Here is a 15,708-nt window from a genome sequence, read left to right as displayed (position 1 = left end):
AACCTTATATATTTGTCCATACCCCAGGTCGTGGAGAAGTGCTTGGCACAAAGCAGGTGCTCAGTAAATATTTTATTATTTTATTTTTCGTTTCAATGACTGGATGATCCTCAGAGCAATCAGAGGAAGGTATGATGATTGTCTCCATTTTACAGATAAGACAAATGAGGCGGGGAATTGGTCTGGAGCCTTGACAAAGGACATACAGTCAGGAAGGGCAGAGCTGAGATCGCAACCCTGGAATATGTGACGGAAATCTGTACTGTCCTTCTACCCTCCCTACACCACCTTAACTTGCCCACCCGGCTTCCCTTAAGGTGAACATTCTGTTGGGAACAGAAGGCCTTGTCAAAAATGGAAACTTGTTTCCCTTGCGTTCGAAGAAACATTTCCCAAATATTTGTATTCACGATCCTACGATACCTTGTTTTCTTCAGTTTTCACAGAAACCATCCAGGTTGTTACCATTACGCACCATTTTATAATGAAGAAATCAAAGCTCAGAGAGGTTGGCCGCTTGCTAAAAGACACACAGTGAGGAAGTGGCGGAACTGGCATTCAAGTCTGGATCTGGCCAGAAAGGCTGTGCACATCTTGCCTTTTAGGGACATGGCCCCCCCGGGGAATCTGAGTGATTCCAGGCTCACACAGCCAGCAAAGGGCAAAGCAGAAATCATGCCAGGGTTTGGGATGGCACATTCGGTCCTCCTGCCCCAAATCAGTATTTGCAGCCTAGAAGCCAGGTGGGCAGAAGGAAGGCACCAGGGCCCTGAGTACATGGTGTGGATGCCTGGAGGTTCAGGAATTGGCAAAGGGTGATGGGCTCTCCATCAAGGAGACTCACAAGACTGTGTGTGTGTGTGTGTGTGTGTGTGTGTGTGTGTAAAATACTAATGCCTGAATATTCATAGTCTCTTGATCCCCACCGTGGATCAGAGGAATTGTGGAGCAAGGAAGAGGGACAGAGAAGCCAGAAAAAATGGCTGCATTTACACGGGAAAGGCTGCAGGGACGTGGGAAGTAGGAACGGTACAGACGGGCTAGGGTTGAAAGAGTGGGGTTGAGGATCTGCAGTCAGGAGAGAGGGGAGACGAGGAGGGAAGCCGCCAGGTCCAGGAGCCCTGGGAGCTGAGGGGGGAGCAAGAGACATTCAGATGGTTTTGGTGTTATGTATTATGAATATAATTTCCCCGTTCTTGTGAGTCTGCAGTAAACATTTTAACGGAATTTCAAGTTGGTTTTGGATGCTGGCCGATGCTTCTCTGATTGAGGTTCTGTGTCTAGACGAGCCATGAGCTTGGCTTTCGAGAGCTAAGGTGTCTGTGCGGCTGTGTTCTCTACATGTGTGCACATGTTTGCACACGCGTGTGTTCACATGCATGTAGGACGTAACTGGAGGTGTATGCGTGCGCGTGTGTGTGCTGGGGGTGCACTGCTCAGCCCCAAACTGCAAACACATCCTGTCCTCAGGAGTGGAGTCAGAAGCTGGGAGCATCTGGAAGGTTTGAATCAGGAGAAGCCCCCCACCTCCCCTTTTGGAGAATCGGCATTTGCTATGGGATATGGAGCAGGATGTGGGGGAGACCAGCTCAGAAAACACAAAATGACCTCTAGGGGGACTTAGCTGAGACAGGAACAGAGAGCAGAGAAGGAAGGAACCAGGTGACAGGACGGGGAGAGTGGGAGGTTCTAGAGGTTGGTGAGGTGCACCCAGTGAGGCTGTCCTTGCCTTTCCCCTGTCTCCCCACGCTCAGTCCCCCCACCCCCCAACTCCCGGTCCCAGCCCAAGAGAGTAGTCCTGGGGTCCTCCTCAAACAACAGCAACCGTGGGGGTCTCTGCAACTAAAGCGCTGGGCACAAGGAGAAAGTCTTGAACTTGGAGCCAAGAAACGCGGTTCTCATCATGCCTCCGTGCATACTGACAGGCTGTGCAACCTTGGGCAAGTCACTTGGCCTCTCTGAGCCCAGCTTTTGCACAGTGAAAAGCAGGGGAGCTGGGAAGACTGCACTGGCTGGTGTGTGGAAAGTGCTCTGTGAGCGCCGAGGGGCGGGGCATGTGGGGGGTCTGGGTTTCTTACTATAACCACCAGCTGTCACCCTGCCTTGGCTCCCAGGGAATTCTGGCTCTGCTGCTCACGGCGGTGGGGTCGCAAAAACCCTCCCAGCCTTCAATTTCATCGTATTTCATCTTCTTGAATTTGACAATGTCACTCTGACTCCTTTAGAAGGCCAGTCCGGGCTCCAGCTGAAGGGTCCAGGCTGGGAGCTTGTGCGGCTCCCCTGTGATGGCCCTTCAGCGCCAGGGACTGACGGATGGCTAAGCCAGCTCCTCGTCACTCTTTCTGCCATTATCGGTAAAAAACTGCCCTTGGTGTCCCCTGAGACCCAACACTTGCGTCCCACTTGTCCAGGTCAGGTGCCAGGTTATCTGCTGAACGCACAGAAGCGCCCTTGGCAGTGGGCGTCATGGCGGCCACTTCCGGGGGGGGGGGGGGGGGGGGAACCGAGAGTCCTAAGTCTCAGTGAGCCACAGAGCGAGCAGGTCCCGTCTTGGCCCCAGACTCTAATACCACGTCGATGAAGTTAGTTGTCAACTGCCTTATTCTCTGCAAACATAAGTCACTCCCCAGTTTATGTCACCGAATGCACTTGTTAAACTTTGTTTCTCTGGCCGTGCTGATGGATGCACACTGCTCTGAATCCCGCCACGTGAAGGTCACGTACAAAACAAGCCTCCGGAGCCTCTGAGCCGGCAGCTTCCATCACCACTGCCTTGCAGGGGTGTGTGTGACGGTACCTTGCTCTTGACTCCTTCCTGCCTTTTTTTCTGTACCGTTCCTGCCCCCCTCTTTTATTACAGGGCGCCTCGGACCCTCCTTCTCCCCCAGCGCCCTCCCCACCTTACCCTTTCAAGCCAGCCTGCCCCCTTCCCCCTGCAGGCTGGGCCCCTGGAGCCGAAGCCTTGGTCTGGATGAAAGCCATTGGCCAGGCCCATAAATCAGCCGGCCTGTGCCCCTTAACCTTCCCCATTAACCTCTCACACTGGCGGGCATTAGGTGTTACACTTGGCTGCCATAAATTACTCGCCAATGAATTTATGAGCGCTCACCCCTTACAGGCCTGCTTCCTCGTCCTCCCCCAACTTTCCCTCAGGGCCTTGCAGGGATCAAGCCCCAGGCTTGTTGGCAATGCCTGGTCTGGGCCCGAAACTCCCCATTTAGTGCTCTGCCCCTGACCCCCTACTATAGGCAGAGCAGACTGGAGGGCACAAGGGGCTGAGGGCAAGGTGGGTGTGTGTGGCAATGACCCCTTAACGCTCATAGCCAGAACTCCCCTCCCCGGAGGCCATGACCCGGAGCTTCCCCACCGTTACCTCGGAAGGTGAACCGATCCTAAATAATAATACCCGCCATCAGTCATTGTTTTCCCTGTGTGCCAGGCACTCACGTGCTCACTGTCTCTGATTCCTCCGACCAGCCCGTGGGGGATGAATTATTACCCCGTTTCACACACGAGGAAATGGACACGCAGGCAAGTGACATGAAGTGAGGAGGCTCCCTGGCCGACGGTGACAGACAGCAACAGCGGCTGCATTCGCCTTCCTTCCACCCCGCAGTCTGCGAAGGGAGGAGGCCACTATACAGATGAGAAAACCGAGGCCCGCAGAGGTCAGCTGACTTGCCCAAGTCCCACAGCTCATAGGGGCAGGGCGGGGAGCAGCGGTGTTGAGAGTAAGTGAATCACATAAAAAACCCGATTCTGCAGAAGCAATTCTGCTTGGGCAGACCATGGTGGCCATGAACCAGAATATCTGTCTCGTTTGCCTGTCACGCCCCCAGCCAGTTTACGGTAATAACGGCCATTGTGTGACAGTAATGGCCATCATGATGATGGTGGCTGCCATAAGGGGTGTCACATATGCGGGAAGGAGCTTCATTTTCACCCCCGTATGGGGTAGATACTATTGTTCGGCCCGTTCTTCTTAGAAGAAGAAACTGAGGCAAAGCGAGGTCAACTAACTTGTGGAAAGTCACCCAGCTGGTAAGTGCCAGGTCCAGGAGTCGGCCCCCAGAGCACCCACTCCCCATGGCTGGTGTCCACACTAGCCACAAATGTGATGACACCACAGATCATCAGAGCAGTGGCTGAGTGGGCACCTCTAGTGGCCCCTGGCTGTCAGCCTGCTGGTCCCTACGGTAGAGGCAGGGGAATCCTCCGCGCTGCCCAGGAAATGAGGCCTGCCTGGTTTTCGCCCTGCTGCCTGTCCTCGGTGGCCGCGGCGGCCAGAGCTACAAGCTTTCCCTAGATGAGCCCAGGTCCACGGGTGCCTGTCCTTGGCTGTTGCTCCTGGTCTGACCCCCTGACCCCCTGACCCCCTGGTCTGACCCCCTGACCCCCTCGCTGCAGCTCGCTGAATGTGGTGCTCAGGAGACAGGAGTGGGCGTCTGGGATAGTGGGGAGCAGCTGGAAGGGGACAGGAGGGGTGTGTGGAGAGGAAGCCATTTTCATGGGACCCACAGGGATGGCAGACTGAGGCCACACAGGGCGGCAGAAGTCTCGGAGGCCGCTGCCACCAAGGGCCATACGCTCACTCCTCCCCGGCCTCCCCTCTCCCCCGCGGAGCTTGGACACGTGCAAATGCCCCCCCTGTGCAACTGGACCGCACTTTCCAGGAAGGCTAATTCCTTGTGCTCCTTTTGCTCGTGTAGAGCCCCGACTTAGAGGGAAAAGGGAGGGTCGGCCAGAAGGTGCCGCTGCTACCCTCCCCCTGGCAAATGGAAGACTTCGGCCCAGTTATACTAGAAAGGGCACGGGTGCCAGTCCTACAGACTTGGTTCGAATCCCAGGCAAGCCGGGTTAAACGGTGTCTCCTTCAAATTCATGTCCGCTCAGAACTTGCGAATGCAAACTTATTTGGAAAGAGGGTCTTTGCAGATGCAATTAGTGAAGATGAGGTCGGGCGGGATTAGGGTGGGCTCTCACCCCACCAACTGGCATCCTTATAAGAGGAGGGAAGTTTGGACACAGACAGGCAGGGGAGAAGGCTCCGTGAAGTGGGAGGCAGAGACTGGAGTGACGTGTGCACAAGCCAAGGAATAGCAGGGGTTACTGGCAACCTCCAGAAGCTGGGACAAGCAAAGGAGGCTTCTTTCCTTAGAGTCTTTGGAGAGAGAATGGCTCTCCTGACACCTTGGTGCCGGACTCCTGGCCTCGAGAGCCGCAGGAGAAGAAATTTCTGTTGTTTCCAGCCACCCAGGTTGTGGTACCTTCGGGGACTAATGAATCAGCTCCATCACCCACGAGTGGGGTGACCTCGCGTAGGTCACTAGCCTCTCCAAGCCTTGGTGAGCGCCCTTCCAGCCAGGATAATGCCCAGTTCATAGGGTGTTACGAGGATTAAATGGAGTAATGTATACAAGCCTGAAGCGGTTCAGTAAACAGCGGTGGAATTCGACTCCAGTGTGTTTAAATACAGTAATCCTTCAGACCCCGGCTCCCCAGTCGCTTCGGGAGGGCCTGACAGCCCCATGTTATGTTTTCATGGTTAATTTTGGAAATTCCAACTTAACAATTAGGTTAAAACTTGATATTTCTGTAAGCTCTGTTGAAAATATCACAAGTTGTATATTCAACATTTGGAAGAAAGAAGAAAAAAAAAAACAAAACACCCCGTCGTATTTTTCACTCTCTGCACACACAGATTACACGCTTGCCCCAAATGAACGAACAGCTAGTCTATACCAGATGCCAGCCAAGTGCCCGATGCCAACGGGAAATAAAGTTATGCATGTGTATACACTCATATAAACTGATCTCTAACCTTGTATATAAAACCATATGTGCCTATCTCTTCATACATATTGGATGCGTATATATACTCATAACAGATGGTTACATATATATGTCCTCAACAGTTCTATACAGCAAATATTTATTCAGTGTTCACTCAATGCAGGGTGTGTGCGTGTTTATGTGTGTGTGCAGATACAGAGGAATATGTGTTTGCACATAAATAATACACACACATAGCTGATTATACCAGAAGCCAAGCAAATTCTCAATGCAGGAAGTGGGAGCCTGGCCGCTGGAAAACAGTATACTCCAAACTCTCTGGCCGAGGGACGTGCTGAACTTAGAGGTGAACCTCAGCACCCTAGTGAGAGGGGAGGTGGCCCTGGGCGGACGGCCGGTGAGGGAGGAAGGTCTCTGGTCCCCTCTGAGGGGAGCGGAATCAAGCTTGGAGCCACCGGCCCCTTCAGGTCGGTCATCCCCAGGCTGTCACTGTCTCTGTCTAGTTGGGGACATGGAAAGAAACACTCTTTGAGAAGCATCGGGGGGTGAACGGCCACCTGTTTCTGCCTCTCACACTGAGGGTCTGCTCCTGGATACAGGCACTCCCCAGCACCGGCCTCCCCTTTGGAGGCCTCTCACGTGTCCACAAGCCTCCTTTTCCAGGACATCTTTCTCTATGACAGGGCCAGGCCAGGTAAGGCTGAGTCAGAGCTCACTGGGGATGGGGAATAGGGGGAGGCAGCAGGAAGGGCTGTGCTCTCTCCTTCCTCTCATAAATGAAGTGATTCATCCACCCCCTGCCTTCCCTGATGGACTCCAAAGGGGGCTGTTGGGTTCCGTGGGTGCTCTGCCCCCAGAGCCCAGCACAGGGCCCCTCCCAGGGGAGGCCCGTCCCAGGGGAGGAGGCCCTTAGTGAAATGCTGGGAGCACAAAGGCTTGGAGAGGTAAAGGGGCTTGTCCGGGGCCGCACAGTGGGGTCTGCAGGCACACACCGGGCTCAGAGACCCCCTGCTCTAGAAATGCAGCTGCACGGGGGGGGGGGGGGGGGCCGGGGGGCGGGGGGGGCCCGCCGCGCGGGCGGGGCGGGGGGGGGGGGGGGGGGGGGCACCTGGGTGGCTCAGTCGCTTCCGGTGTCTGTCTTCGGCAAGGTCATGATCTCACGGTTTGTGAGTTCGAGCTCAGCGACGGGCTTTACGCTGGCAGCACAGAGCCCGCTTGGGATCCTCAGACTCCCTCTGTCTACTCCTCCCCCTGCTTGCACCCTCTCCCTCCCTCCCTCTCTCTCAAAAAGAATAAAAAGTAAAAAGAAAGGCAGCAGCTCCTGCCGCCTGCCTGGATCCTTCCCACCCCACTCAGCCGCTGCTGGCCTCGTCTGGCCCCGCCCACCACAGCGTGGGCAGACCCCCCCTGCTTTCTTGATCCCACCCAGTAACTCCCAGTAACCAGCGCACCAACCAGAGCATGGTAGGTGCTCAGCAGGTGTTTGCTGAACAAGTGAACGCTCAGGGGCCTGGTCACAGAGGGCACAAGAGGAACGGTGTTTTCGCCCCGGTGAACAGAGGACTCTCCAGCCAGGGCAGCAAAGCCACTGCAGTATCTTGGGAGAGAGGGAGGGGGGTGAATGTTGGGCAAAGGGCAGAAGTCGGCAGTGGGGTTCACTGAAAATGAGTGGGATTTGCTTGCGACAAAGGGGCTCCAGTCAAGGACGCTTCCTATAATAACTAACATTTCTAAAGGGCCTAGAGCTGAAACAGTCATTGATTTTAGATACAGGGGGGCGGTTCGGGATGGAGATTATTTCCAGGCGAGGTTGGGGAAAGGAGACGAAATTCTTTCTTTAAGGCCCGGTGAAGACTGACCACTAGGGACAGAACACACTTTATATCATTATAGGTAGCTGGAATTCTATTTAACAGATGAGGTTCAGAGAGGTAAAGCAACTTACTCAAGGTCACCCAGCCAGGATGTGGCAATGGTGGTCTGACTCAACTCCCATCCTGGGCCTCAGGGAAAATCGCTGCTGGTCTTGCTACTGATTCCAGGCTGTGGTTACTGCCCGCTTGACCTCCTCTTTTTTTTTTTCCTTCTTCTGTGAGGATTTAGTATTTTTCAGAGGAAAAAAGGATACGTTTGGGGCATTCAAACTTTTGGGATTTTTTTTGCCCCTCTGGGATGCCATCGGGAAGAATGCTGGTTCTGGTCTCTTCCAAGGGCTGCATCAGACTTCTGGCAATGTGCCCCCTCCCCAGTAAGCCCACCTTTTCCTTGTCCTCTCAAGAGAGCTCCCTGGATGTGAATGAGAGGGATGGTTTGTAGGGTGGACTCCAGTCCCTGCCAGCTGGCACAAAAGGACATTGTTTGCAAATTTAGGTGCTGGATAAATGAATAAAGGAACTTAAAGTGGCTCCCTCATCACTAGTGACACAATCAGCATATACTTAGGGACTGAGTCAGGCGCCATTCGTTGGGGTGCGAATGTGCCCGGGTTGGGGGGGGGGCGCTGGGGGGAGTGGTCCCTGGAATTCACTAGGGTGTGCCTCCCGCTTCTTCCAATTCCAGCTCAGTGGCCAAGAGTCTAGGCAAACAGCCTGGTCAAGGACACTTCCTGTAATGATAGAACCAAGCTCTTTGCCTAGATTCTGGCCACTAAGCTGGGGTTGTGGGGTGGGGGGACCTTTGTCACAACCAAATCTGGTTAAGCTTTGTAGCTTAGTGACCTCGTGTGTAGGTTGCTGGCTGCCCCTGGGCAAGTGACTTCAGCTCTCTCTTCCTCAGTTTCCTCACCTGTTAAATGGGGACATTACCCACCTCCTATATCTGCTGTAAACTTCCCAGTAGAGCACCTGGGAAGCTCTGAAGACATGTTAGCCATTAGGACAGCAATTAGCCTCACCAACAAAGCAACAGGGGCTGGTGAACCGAGGTGTGTGTGTGTGTGTGTGTGTGTGTGTGTGTGTGTGTGAGGGTGTGAGGGTGTGAGGGGTGCCTGTCGTCTAAGCCTGGCCTCTGGGGATTCCGAGGCAGAGGGCAGACAATGGAGGTGCGGACACAGCCTTCTGCCTCGCTCAGCCCTCCAGCAAGGAGCACTTTCTTCCCGCACAGGCTGTCTCCTGCAGGCTGTCTCTGTCCTTTGGGCTGGCCGCCTGTCCCTACCCTGGCAAGGGCAAAGAGGAGGCCCAGCCAGGGGGCCCTGGCCCTGGGCGGCTCACCCAAAGCCGGCCAAGGACTCTTTGTCCCGGGAGGGGACCTGTCCCCGGTTGCAGCTGCTTCTCTTGGGAGGGGCGGGATGGGCTCCTCTAGTCTCTCAGCCCAGGGGTCAGCACCCAGAGGGGCACAGCCCTCAAGACCCTCCCGGTCCCCTCAGAGCTGCTTCCTGCTCTTGTCTGTCCCCGAAACCTGGGGAAATGAGCCGGGTCCTGGGGAAAGGGGGCTCCGGCTGGGGGCCCGGTCCCCTCGCCCCCCGGGTGACTTCTGCTTGGGGATGGGGCGAGTGGTTGTCTGTGCTCTTGAAGATCCTCTCCTCAGGCCACCCTCCCACTCAGGCCGTGGCCGGTTTTCCAGATTTCTTCTTTTCCCACACCCTTTCCTCATGCTCCCTCACACACCCAGTTCTTAAAGGGGCTCTAAGAAGAACCAATTTTCTATGAACAGAACAATGCCCTATTAATCGTCCGGGGGATTTGAACTTGGCAACATTTCAGCCTTTGATTGAAATATCATTTTGGTAATGGGGGAATAAAAAGAAGGCTAACTCTTGGACGGCACTGAGTTTCCAATACCTTCTGAGCATGAGACGATCTCAAATATAAAATTAAATCCAACTCCCTCCTCCCTCCCTCCCTCCCTCCCTCCCTCTTGCTTTCACTCACACAAAAGCTCACTTCCCACATACTTCATGGGGATATTTCAAGTTAAAGTTTTGTTTACCTTATAGAAAAGTTAATTAGTTCCTTTTGATCTCACAGGGAAAACCACACAGGAAATTTTTCTTCAGAAAGCGTACACACGAAGGCATGCTTTTCCCTCATAACCAGAGATATTCATTAAAACAATTCGTTTCGATTTTTAATTTAAAGAAAACATTTTACATTTTCCCTATTTATTATTAAGAAAGTCATTGTCCCTAGGGCAGAACATAAAGGGGGTCGGCTATGGTGTTTTTGCTGTGTAAGCAGCCAGCGTTGGGCAGTTTATAATTTGCCCCTAGTTTGTTTTTCTACTTTGGATAACAAGAGACTTCTGCAGAGAGGCAAACCTTCAAACACGCCAGATTTCAGTCGCCAAAATATTAAAAAATCTGGGGTTTTGGAGATTGAGACTGTACGGCTTAAATAAAGATATTTAAGTTCTGAAATATAAATATTCGAGATCCTGAAAAAACAGATCGTTGCATTAAAATCTGAAACAGCCAGTGGGTGAATCGAGGGGAGAAAATGTTTACTTTTTTGAGGTTTATCTAATGAAATATAATAAATAGTACATCATGCTCCTTTTTTTTTTTTAACCCCTAGAGATATTTAAGCAATACCCTGGATTTGTACAATAAGCTGCTTAGCAAAAGTCGAGAAAGAGAAACGCTCAGATTTTCAAAATGCGATTTTCAATCTTAAGCACATTTTCCACATCTTGTATTGTTATGGGATAAGGGATACCGAGGACTCTACAAATTATGGAATTCGTTTCCAGCACAGACCGAGCGAAAAAGAAATGCCATGGCTTCCCCGAGGTTGAAAGAACAAATTAAAAGATATTGTTGCTGAAAGAGCCAGAGGCTGTGGGCCCCATTACTGCAAGGAAAAAAAAAAAAATCTCCTATATAGATATGGTATGGACCAAAAGCCCGCGGAAGAGAGATTTTTGCAAAAGAAAAACCACAAAAACATAACAGCTCTAAAGAGTGGTGTTGACATCAGTATATAATTTTGAGGATATTTCTGGGTGCGTATCCCTTTCCTGCCCCTGACACAAATATTTGGAGATTGGGACTGTCATTGTTGATAAAAATTGAATTGCTGCTGCATACAAAAGATATATAAAAACCATGTTAACATATGGGGCGACTTTGATGATGTTCTGTACAGCGAAAGTATAAGAATCTGATGACATTTTATTGTCGCCAATTTGCATTTTAATCTAATCTGCACCAACCACTGCCTTTAAAACCAGAGCTCCTAATACAGATTTCTTTATCAAAGGTTTTCACCTGAAGGTAAATTTTCTGGTTTAAATATACCCCAGTCATCTACTTTTTTTTTTTTTTTTTTTGGTAAATGGTGAAGGTGTGTGAATATTTATATTTCAGAACTTAAATCTATTTGGAAAGTTAAAAAATTGTGCATATATTTCGAAGAGGGGTTTCAGAAACGCTGCTGGAAGACCAGATTCCTGCAAACGAACAGCCCCAGGGAAGCCAGTTATTAAAACAAGTTTCCAAAGTCTCTCTGCTCAAATGCAGAGTCCGAAAACCTTTTAAAAATTGCCCTTCTAGAACACAATTATTTTCATTTCCTCCCTGAGATACCTTTGATATTTTCTTCCAAGGAAATAGTTATGCTTTTTTAGACTTGGAAGTTTTCTTTTTTTCTTTTGCTTTCTTCCTTGAGGAAAACGGTTTAATGTAAAGTTCAAGGGGAAGGGAGACTCATTTAACAAATGGGATGGAAAACAGAAGCTTCAAATGAATACCCAATTCCCTCTTTGGATTTGCCAAATAACAACTAAAAATCAAATACTTCCCAGAAGACCATTGATGGGATTCCTCCCAAATAAATATGCATCTATTCCTATTTTTGTCAAAAAAAATAATTTTCTCTATGGCTAGGAGTTTTGGAGACTGGGGCCCCCCACTTCTCCACTCCTCTCCATTGGGAACCTTGAGATTTCATTTCATATATATATATATATATATATATATATATAAATTTTACTTCCCTTGAATTTCCAGAAAGTTGGCGTTCTTTCTCTAGGGGAACATGGGCTGGGAGAGATACAGTCGGGGCCCTGGGTATACACTTCATTGGCCTGAATGCAAGAGGGAAAAGGGCGAAGAGAGCCGAGAGAAAAAACACGATCCTTACAGGAGAAAACGTTAGCAGAGTGATAAAAAGAACAAGACAAGTAAATATTTTTCTAGCGCCCTTCCAAGTTAAAACCAGCGAAGCTCCCCAGCTTAAAGAAAGGGAAAACAAAATTCGTCCCTACCTTTGTCAGATGCAAGGTAATGGGGGGCTTGTTTCCAGAGTGGTTATGACCTACACAGAACTTCTTACCTTAAATCTATACATTTTGAGCAAAAACAGCTTGGAGCAATTCTCTCCAAACAGCCCCAAATGTTAACCATTCCATTCAAGATCAGGTTTCTCCTTCAGCCTAGACGGTGATATCAGTTGGATTTTCTTTTCTTTTCTTTCTTTCTTTCTTTCTTTTTTTTTTTAAATATGTATTCTTATGTTTCCAATCCTCAAACATACTTTTTTCATCTTTGTTAACGCTCCTCTGGCCGCTGGATGGGCTGGGAGTCCTCAGGAGTCCTTCTCTTTGGGACAATTAGCCTCCTACTTGATCATTTTAAGGCTGAATGATTTGTTGTGGTCACTGAGTGGGGGCTTTCTGTCTCTCTCTTGTAATATTGTCGTAGATACGTAAAGTTTACTGCGTGCTGTAAATATGTCAGCTTTTGCCGGGGAGTTTGCTAATAAAGAACTTCGAGGTATTATTGATGGAAAAGATAATGTTTTCAATAAGACTTGCCGGGGCTGAAGTTCGAGACATTCCACACCCGGCAAAGCACGGGCGTTTGAAATGCCGACCGCGGGCGCTGTGCTGGGCCTGCCGGCCACAGGCCAGCCAGCCGCCCGCTTCCTGGCGGCCACCGGGACTCCGGTTCTCAGCACGGTTTTGAACACCCGGCTGGCTTTAAGAGCTCTGTCCTATTTTAAATGGCCCTCCTGACCGTCAGTAATAAGTGAGCTTATCCCAGAGAATCACAAGAGACCACTTTCCCACTCTGATTCCTTTTGGCTTTCTGAGCTCACCCCTGTTGATAGCAGAGAAAAAGAAATCCAAACTTTGACATTTGAATCCCACTCTTTCATTTTAAACGGCAACTTCTGAGCGCAAATTGGATCCGTTTTTTCTACCTTTTTCCTTCGTTCATTTGTAGATGATTCCTCTGCCTCCCCCCCCACCCTCCCCCCACAAAGAAAAGCAAAGAAATTGCAGAAAATTTCGTCTCTGTCCACCACGCGGTCTCTCGATCGAAGTGGCTCCCCTCTTGTTTTTTTGTCACATCACCCCACATGACAGTTTCATCTGGTGCTAATGTGGCCGTCACATGGGTTGGCCCTCAGAATTCCATGCTCATTTACCATTAATCAAATGCATCATTATGAATTGTGTATGCATTTTAGAGCAGACCCAAACCCCGGCTCGATATGAAAGTGCGTTTTTTCTTCATTCGTGTTCAGCAACAAAACTCACATCTGCTGTGAAGATTAACGGCGAGGCCAAAGCGACATTCTTTGTGTTTGCCTAGCCCAGAAATCAACAGCCCTAAATTACAGGTCGGTAAGCTATGTCCAGGTAGCGTTAGTTTTTCCGGATAATCATGGTTATTGCTTATGGGCCACCATAATCACCCCCAGCAAACTGAAGCTGGTAAGAGAGAGGCCAGACAAAGCTGTCAGAGAGCACAGTTTCGGCTTCCAAGGGGCCTGGGGTGGGGGTGGGTGCCGCCTTGAGACTGGGGGTGGGGGGATTTAGTCTTAAATTGCACTTTAGTCAAAATGGGGACTGGCCATTCTAATTTGGAGGAATTCGAAGTATTTGCAGGCTGAGCTCAGATGGGTGGGGGTGGGGGCTCGGGACCGCTGGACGCCTTCAGGAAGCATGAACTGTGCTTCCCTGGACTCATTCACCAGTTAGGGCTCTGTGGGAGCATCCTGACTTTTCTGGAACTTTCCTTGGAAGCCCTGTCACCTATGCGTTGATGGGGACGAGGAGACTCCTGGGTGAATAAAGGGTTTTTACTGGGAGTTCCCAGTGATCAAAGTCTTTCCTGAGGGTGGGGACCATGTTTTAGGTAAAAATCCCTTCCTGAGCTGTCATAATACTTCCAGGAGATGGGGACTTGGTGCCTGAGAGCGGACCCCAGCCCTGACCCCTCTCTCCCTGCTAGGCTGGGGAGCCTGATCTGACTCGAGGTCAGCTCACATTTTGATGTCTAATTGCCAGGAATCCCCAGCACAGATCAGGAACACACAGACAGGTTGGTCTCCGGGAGCGGGCGAGGTGGGGTGCAGGGGGCTGCGGTGCTGGTTTAGTTTATGGCACTGTTGTTTTTTTTTTTTTCTTCCAAGCAGACAGCTGGGTCTGGACTTTGACTCAGTTGCCCCTCCCAGGGACGTAGGGACACTCTTGCCTTCCAGGGAAAGGTCTCTGTTGTGAGGCCTTCCCGGGCTGTGGTGGTGCTCATGGTATTAGTGAAGGCTATTAAAAACAAACACCTTTCAGAACATGCCGCTCGTTCTGAAACACCTTTCAGAACTCTGCCTTAGCCCCTGGCTGGGGAGCCTCCAGGAGAGGCTGAGAGTAGTCATGAACTGATCAGTGGGCTCCACGCCAGGGTACTGGGCTCTCTCATGGGGCCTCCTGGGCGTGTTTCTGGAACTGTCCGACCTCAGAAGTCTCTGTTCCTACCTGGAAGGTTGGGGCCGCTTCCCCGTGGGGGAGTTCAGAGGCATGAGAGCACAGACTGTCAACCCCTCTTCCTTCCTTCTTCTGGTAGAGGATGGGAGCGGTGGTGCAAATCGCTGGGGCGGAAGCAGGGATCGATGAGCACAAGCTGAGCTGGATGGCGGCTGACAGTGGAGGGTCCAGTGGTAGGAGCTGGTCCCTCTGAACATGCACGGGGGAGTGTGTGTATGGGGGCAGCGGGCAACCCATGGTCCCCAGGCCAAGCCCCAGGCTCCACTTTTGTCACGCTGGGCCTTCTTTCCCAGTGGGGAAGCTCCCCCAGTGCTGACGTCAGCTAGGCCAAGCCGGCAATCGGGAATGGGCAGCTGGAGGCTGGCAGGTGTGACCTCGGAGGGAAGGACAGCTGGAGGTGGCAGGTGCTGTTCTCTCTCCCATTCCCATGACCTTTAGGGCCTAGAAGAGACAGCGGCGTCCGGGCTCCGGGCCCAGGCTTCCAAAGGGCTTAGAAGAGGCCTGTGGGACAGGGCTTTGGGGGTGCCTTCAGCTCTTCTAGCCGGGTCTATGGCTTAGTCTCAGCATGATCTGGGATGTCACCAAGGGGCAGGGTCCACTCCGTGGCCACCACTTCTTGGGGACCCTCCTCTTAGGACTGTTCAATCCCACGACAGCCCTAGGAAGTAGGACTCTGGTGCTCAGAATGGTTTATAACCTGTTTAAGGTCACTCAGAACCCTTCCCAAGTCTCACCCTGAAGCCTGACCTGTGCGAATGACGTTCCACAATGTCATTAAGAGTCACAAATGCAAATGCAAGGTCTTGAGGTTCTGACATAGATCTTCTCCAAGATGTAAGGAACAGTGTAATTGAACTATTTACGAAAATGCAGAGGTCTGGCCCCATTTTGAGCAGTTCTCTCCTGTGCTTTCAGGGAAATAGATCTGGTTCTACTGACATCTAGTTTAAAAAAAAATTAGCATTTCGGTCCCTTTGGTTTGAGGCTCAGTAAGTCACCGTGGCTTGTCTGGCTTTTTGTCTAATACCTAGTTTGGTTCGAGGACAGAGAAGGGTTTCTGTTCACAAAACATGTGCAGCCGTGCCTGCCCGCTGGTGGTGGTATCATTTCTCTCTGCTTCTGTTCCTTTTCAAGGAAGCTGGTAAGTCCAGTCTTCTCCATTCCAGGCTGGTCATTAAAATAGCACTGGCCCAGGAGACTGCCCAGAAA

The sequence above is a fragment of the Panthera uncia genome, chromosome D1 (genome assembly GCF_023721935.1).
Source record: "Panthera uncia isolate 11264 chromosome D1, Puncia_PCG_1.0, whole genome shotgun sequence".
Classification (NCBI taxonomy): domain Eukaryota; kingdom Metazoa; phylum Chordata; class Mammalia; order Carnivora; family Felidae; genus Panthera; species Panthera uncia.
This window is presented reverse-complemented; position numbering follows the sequence as displayed.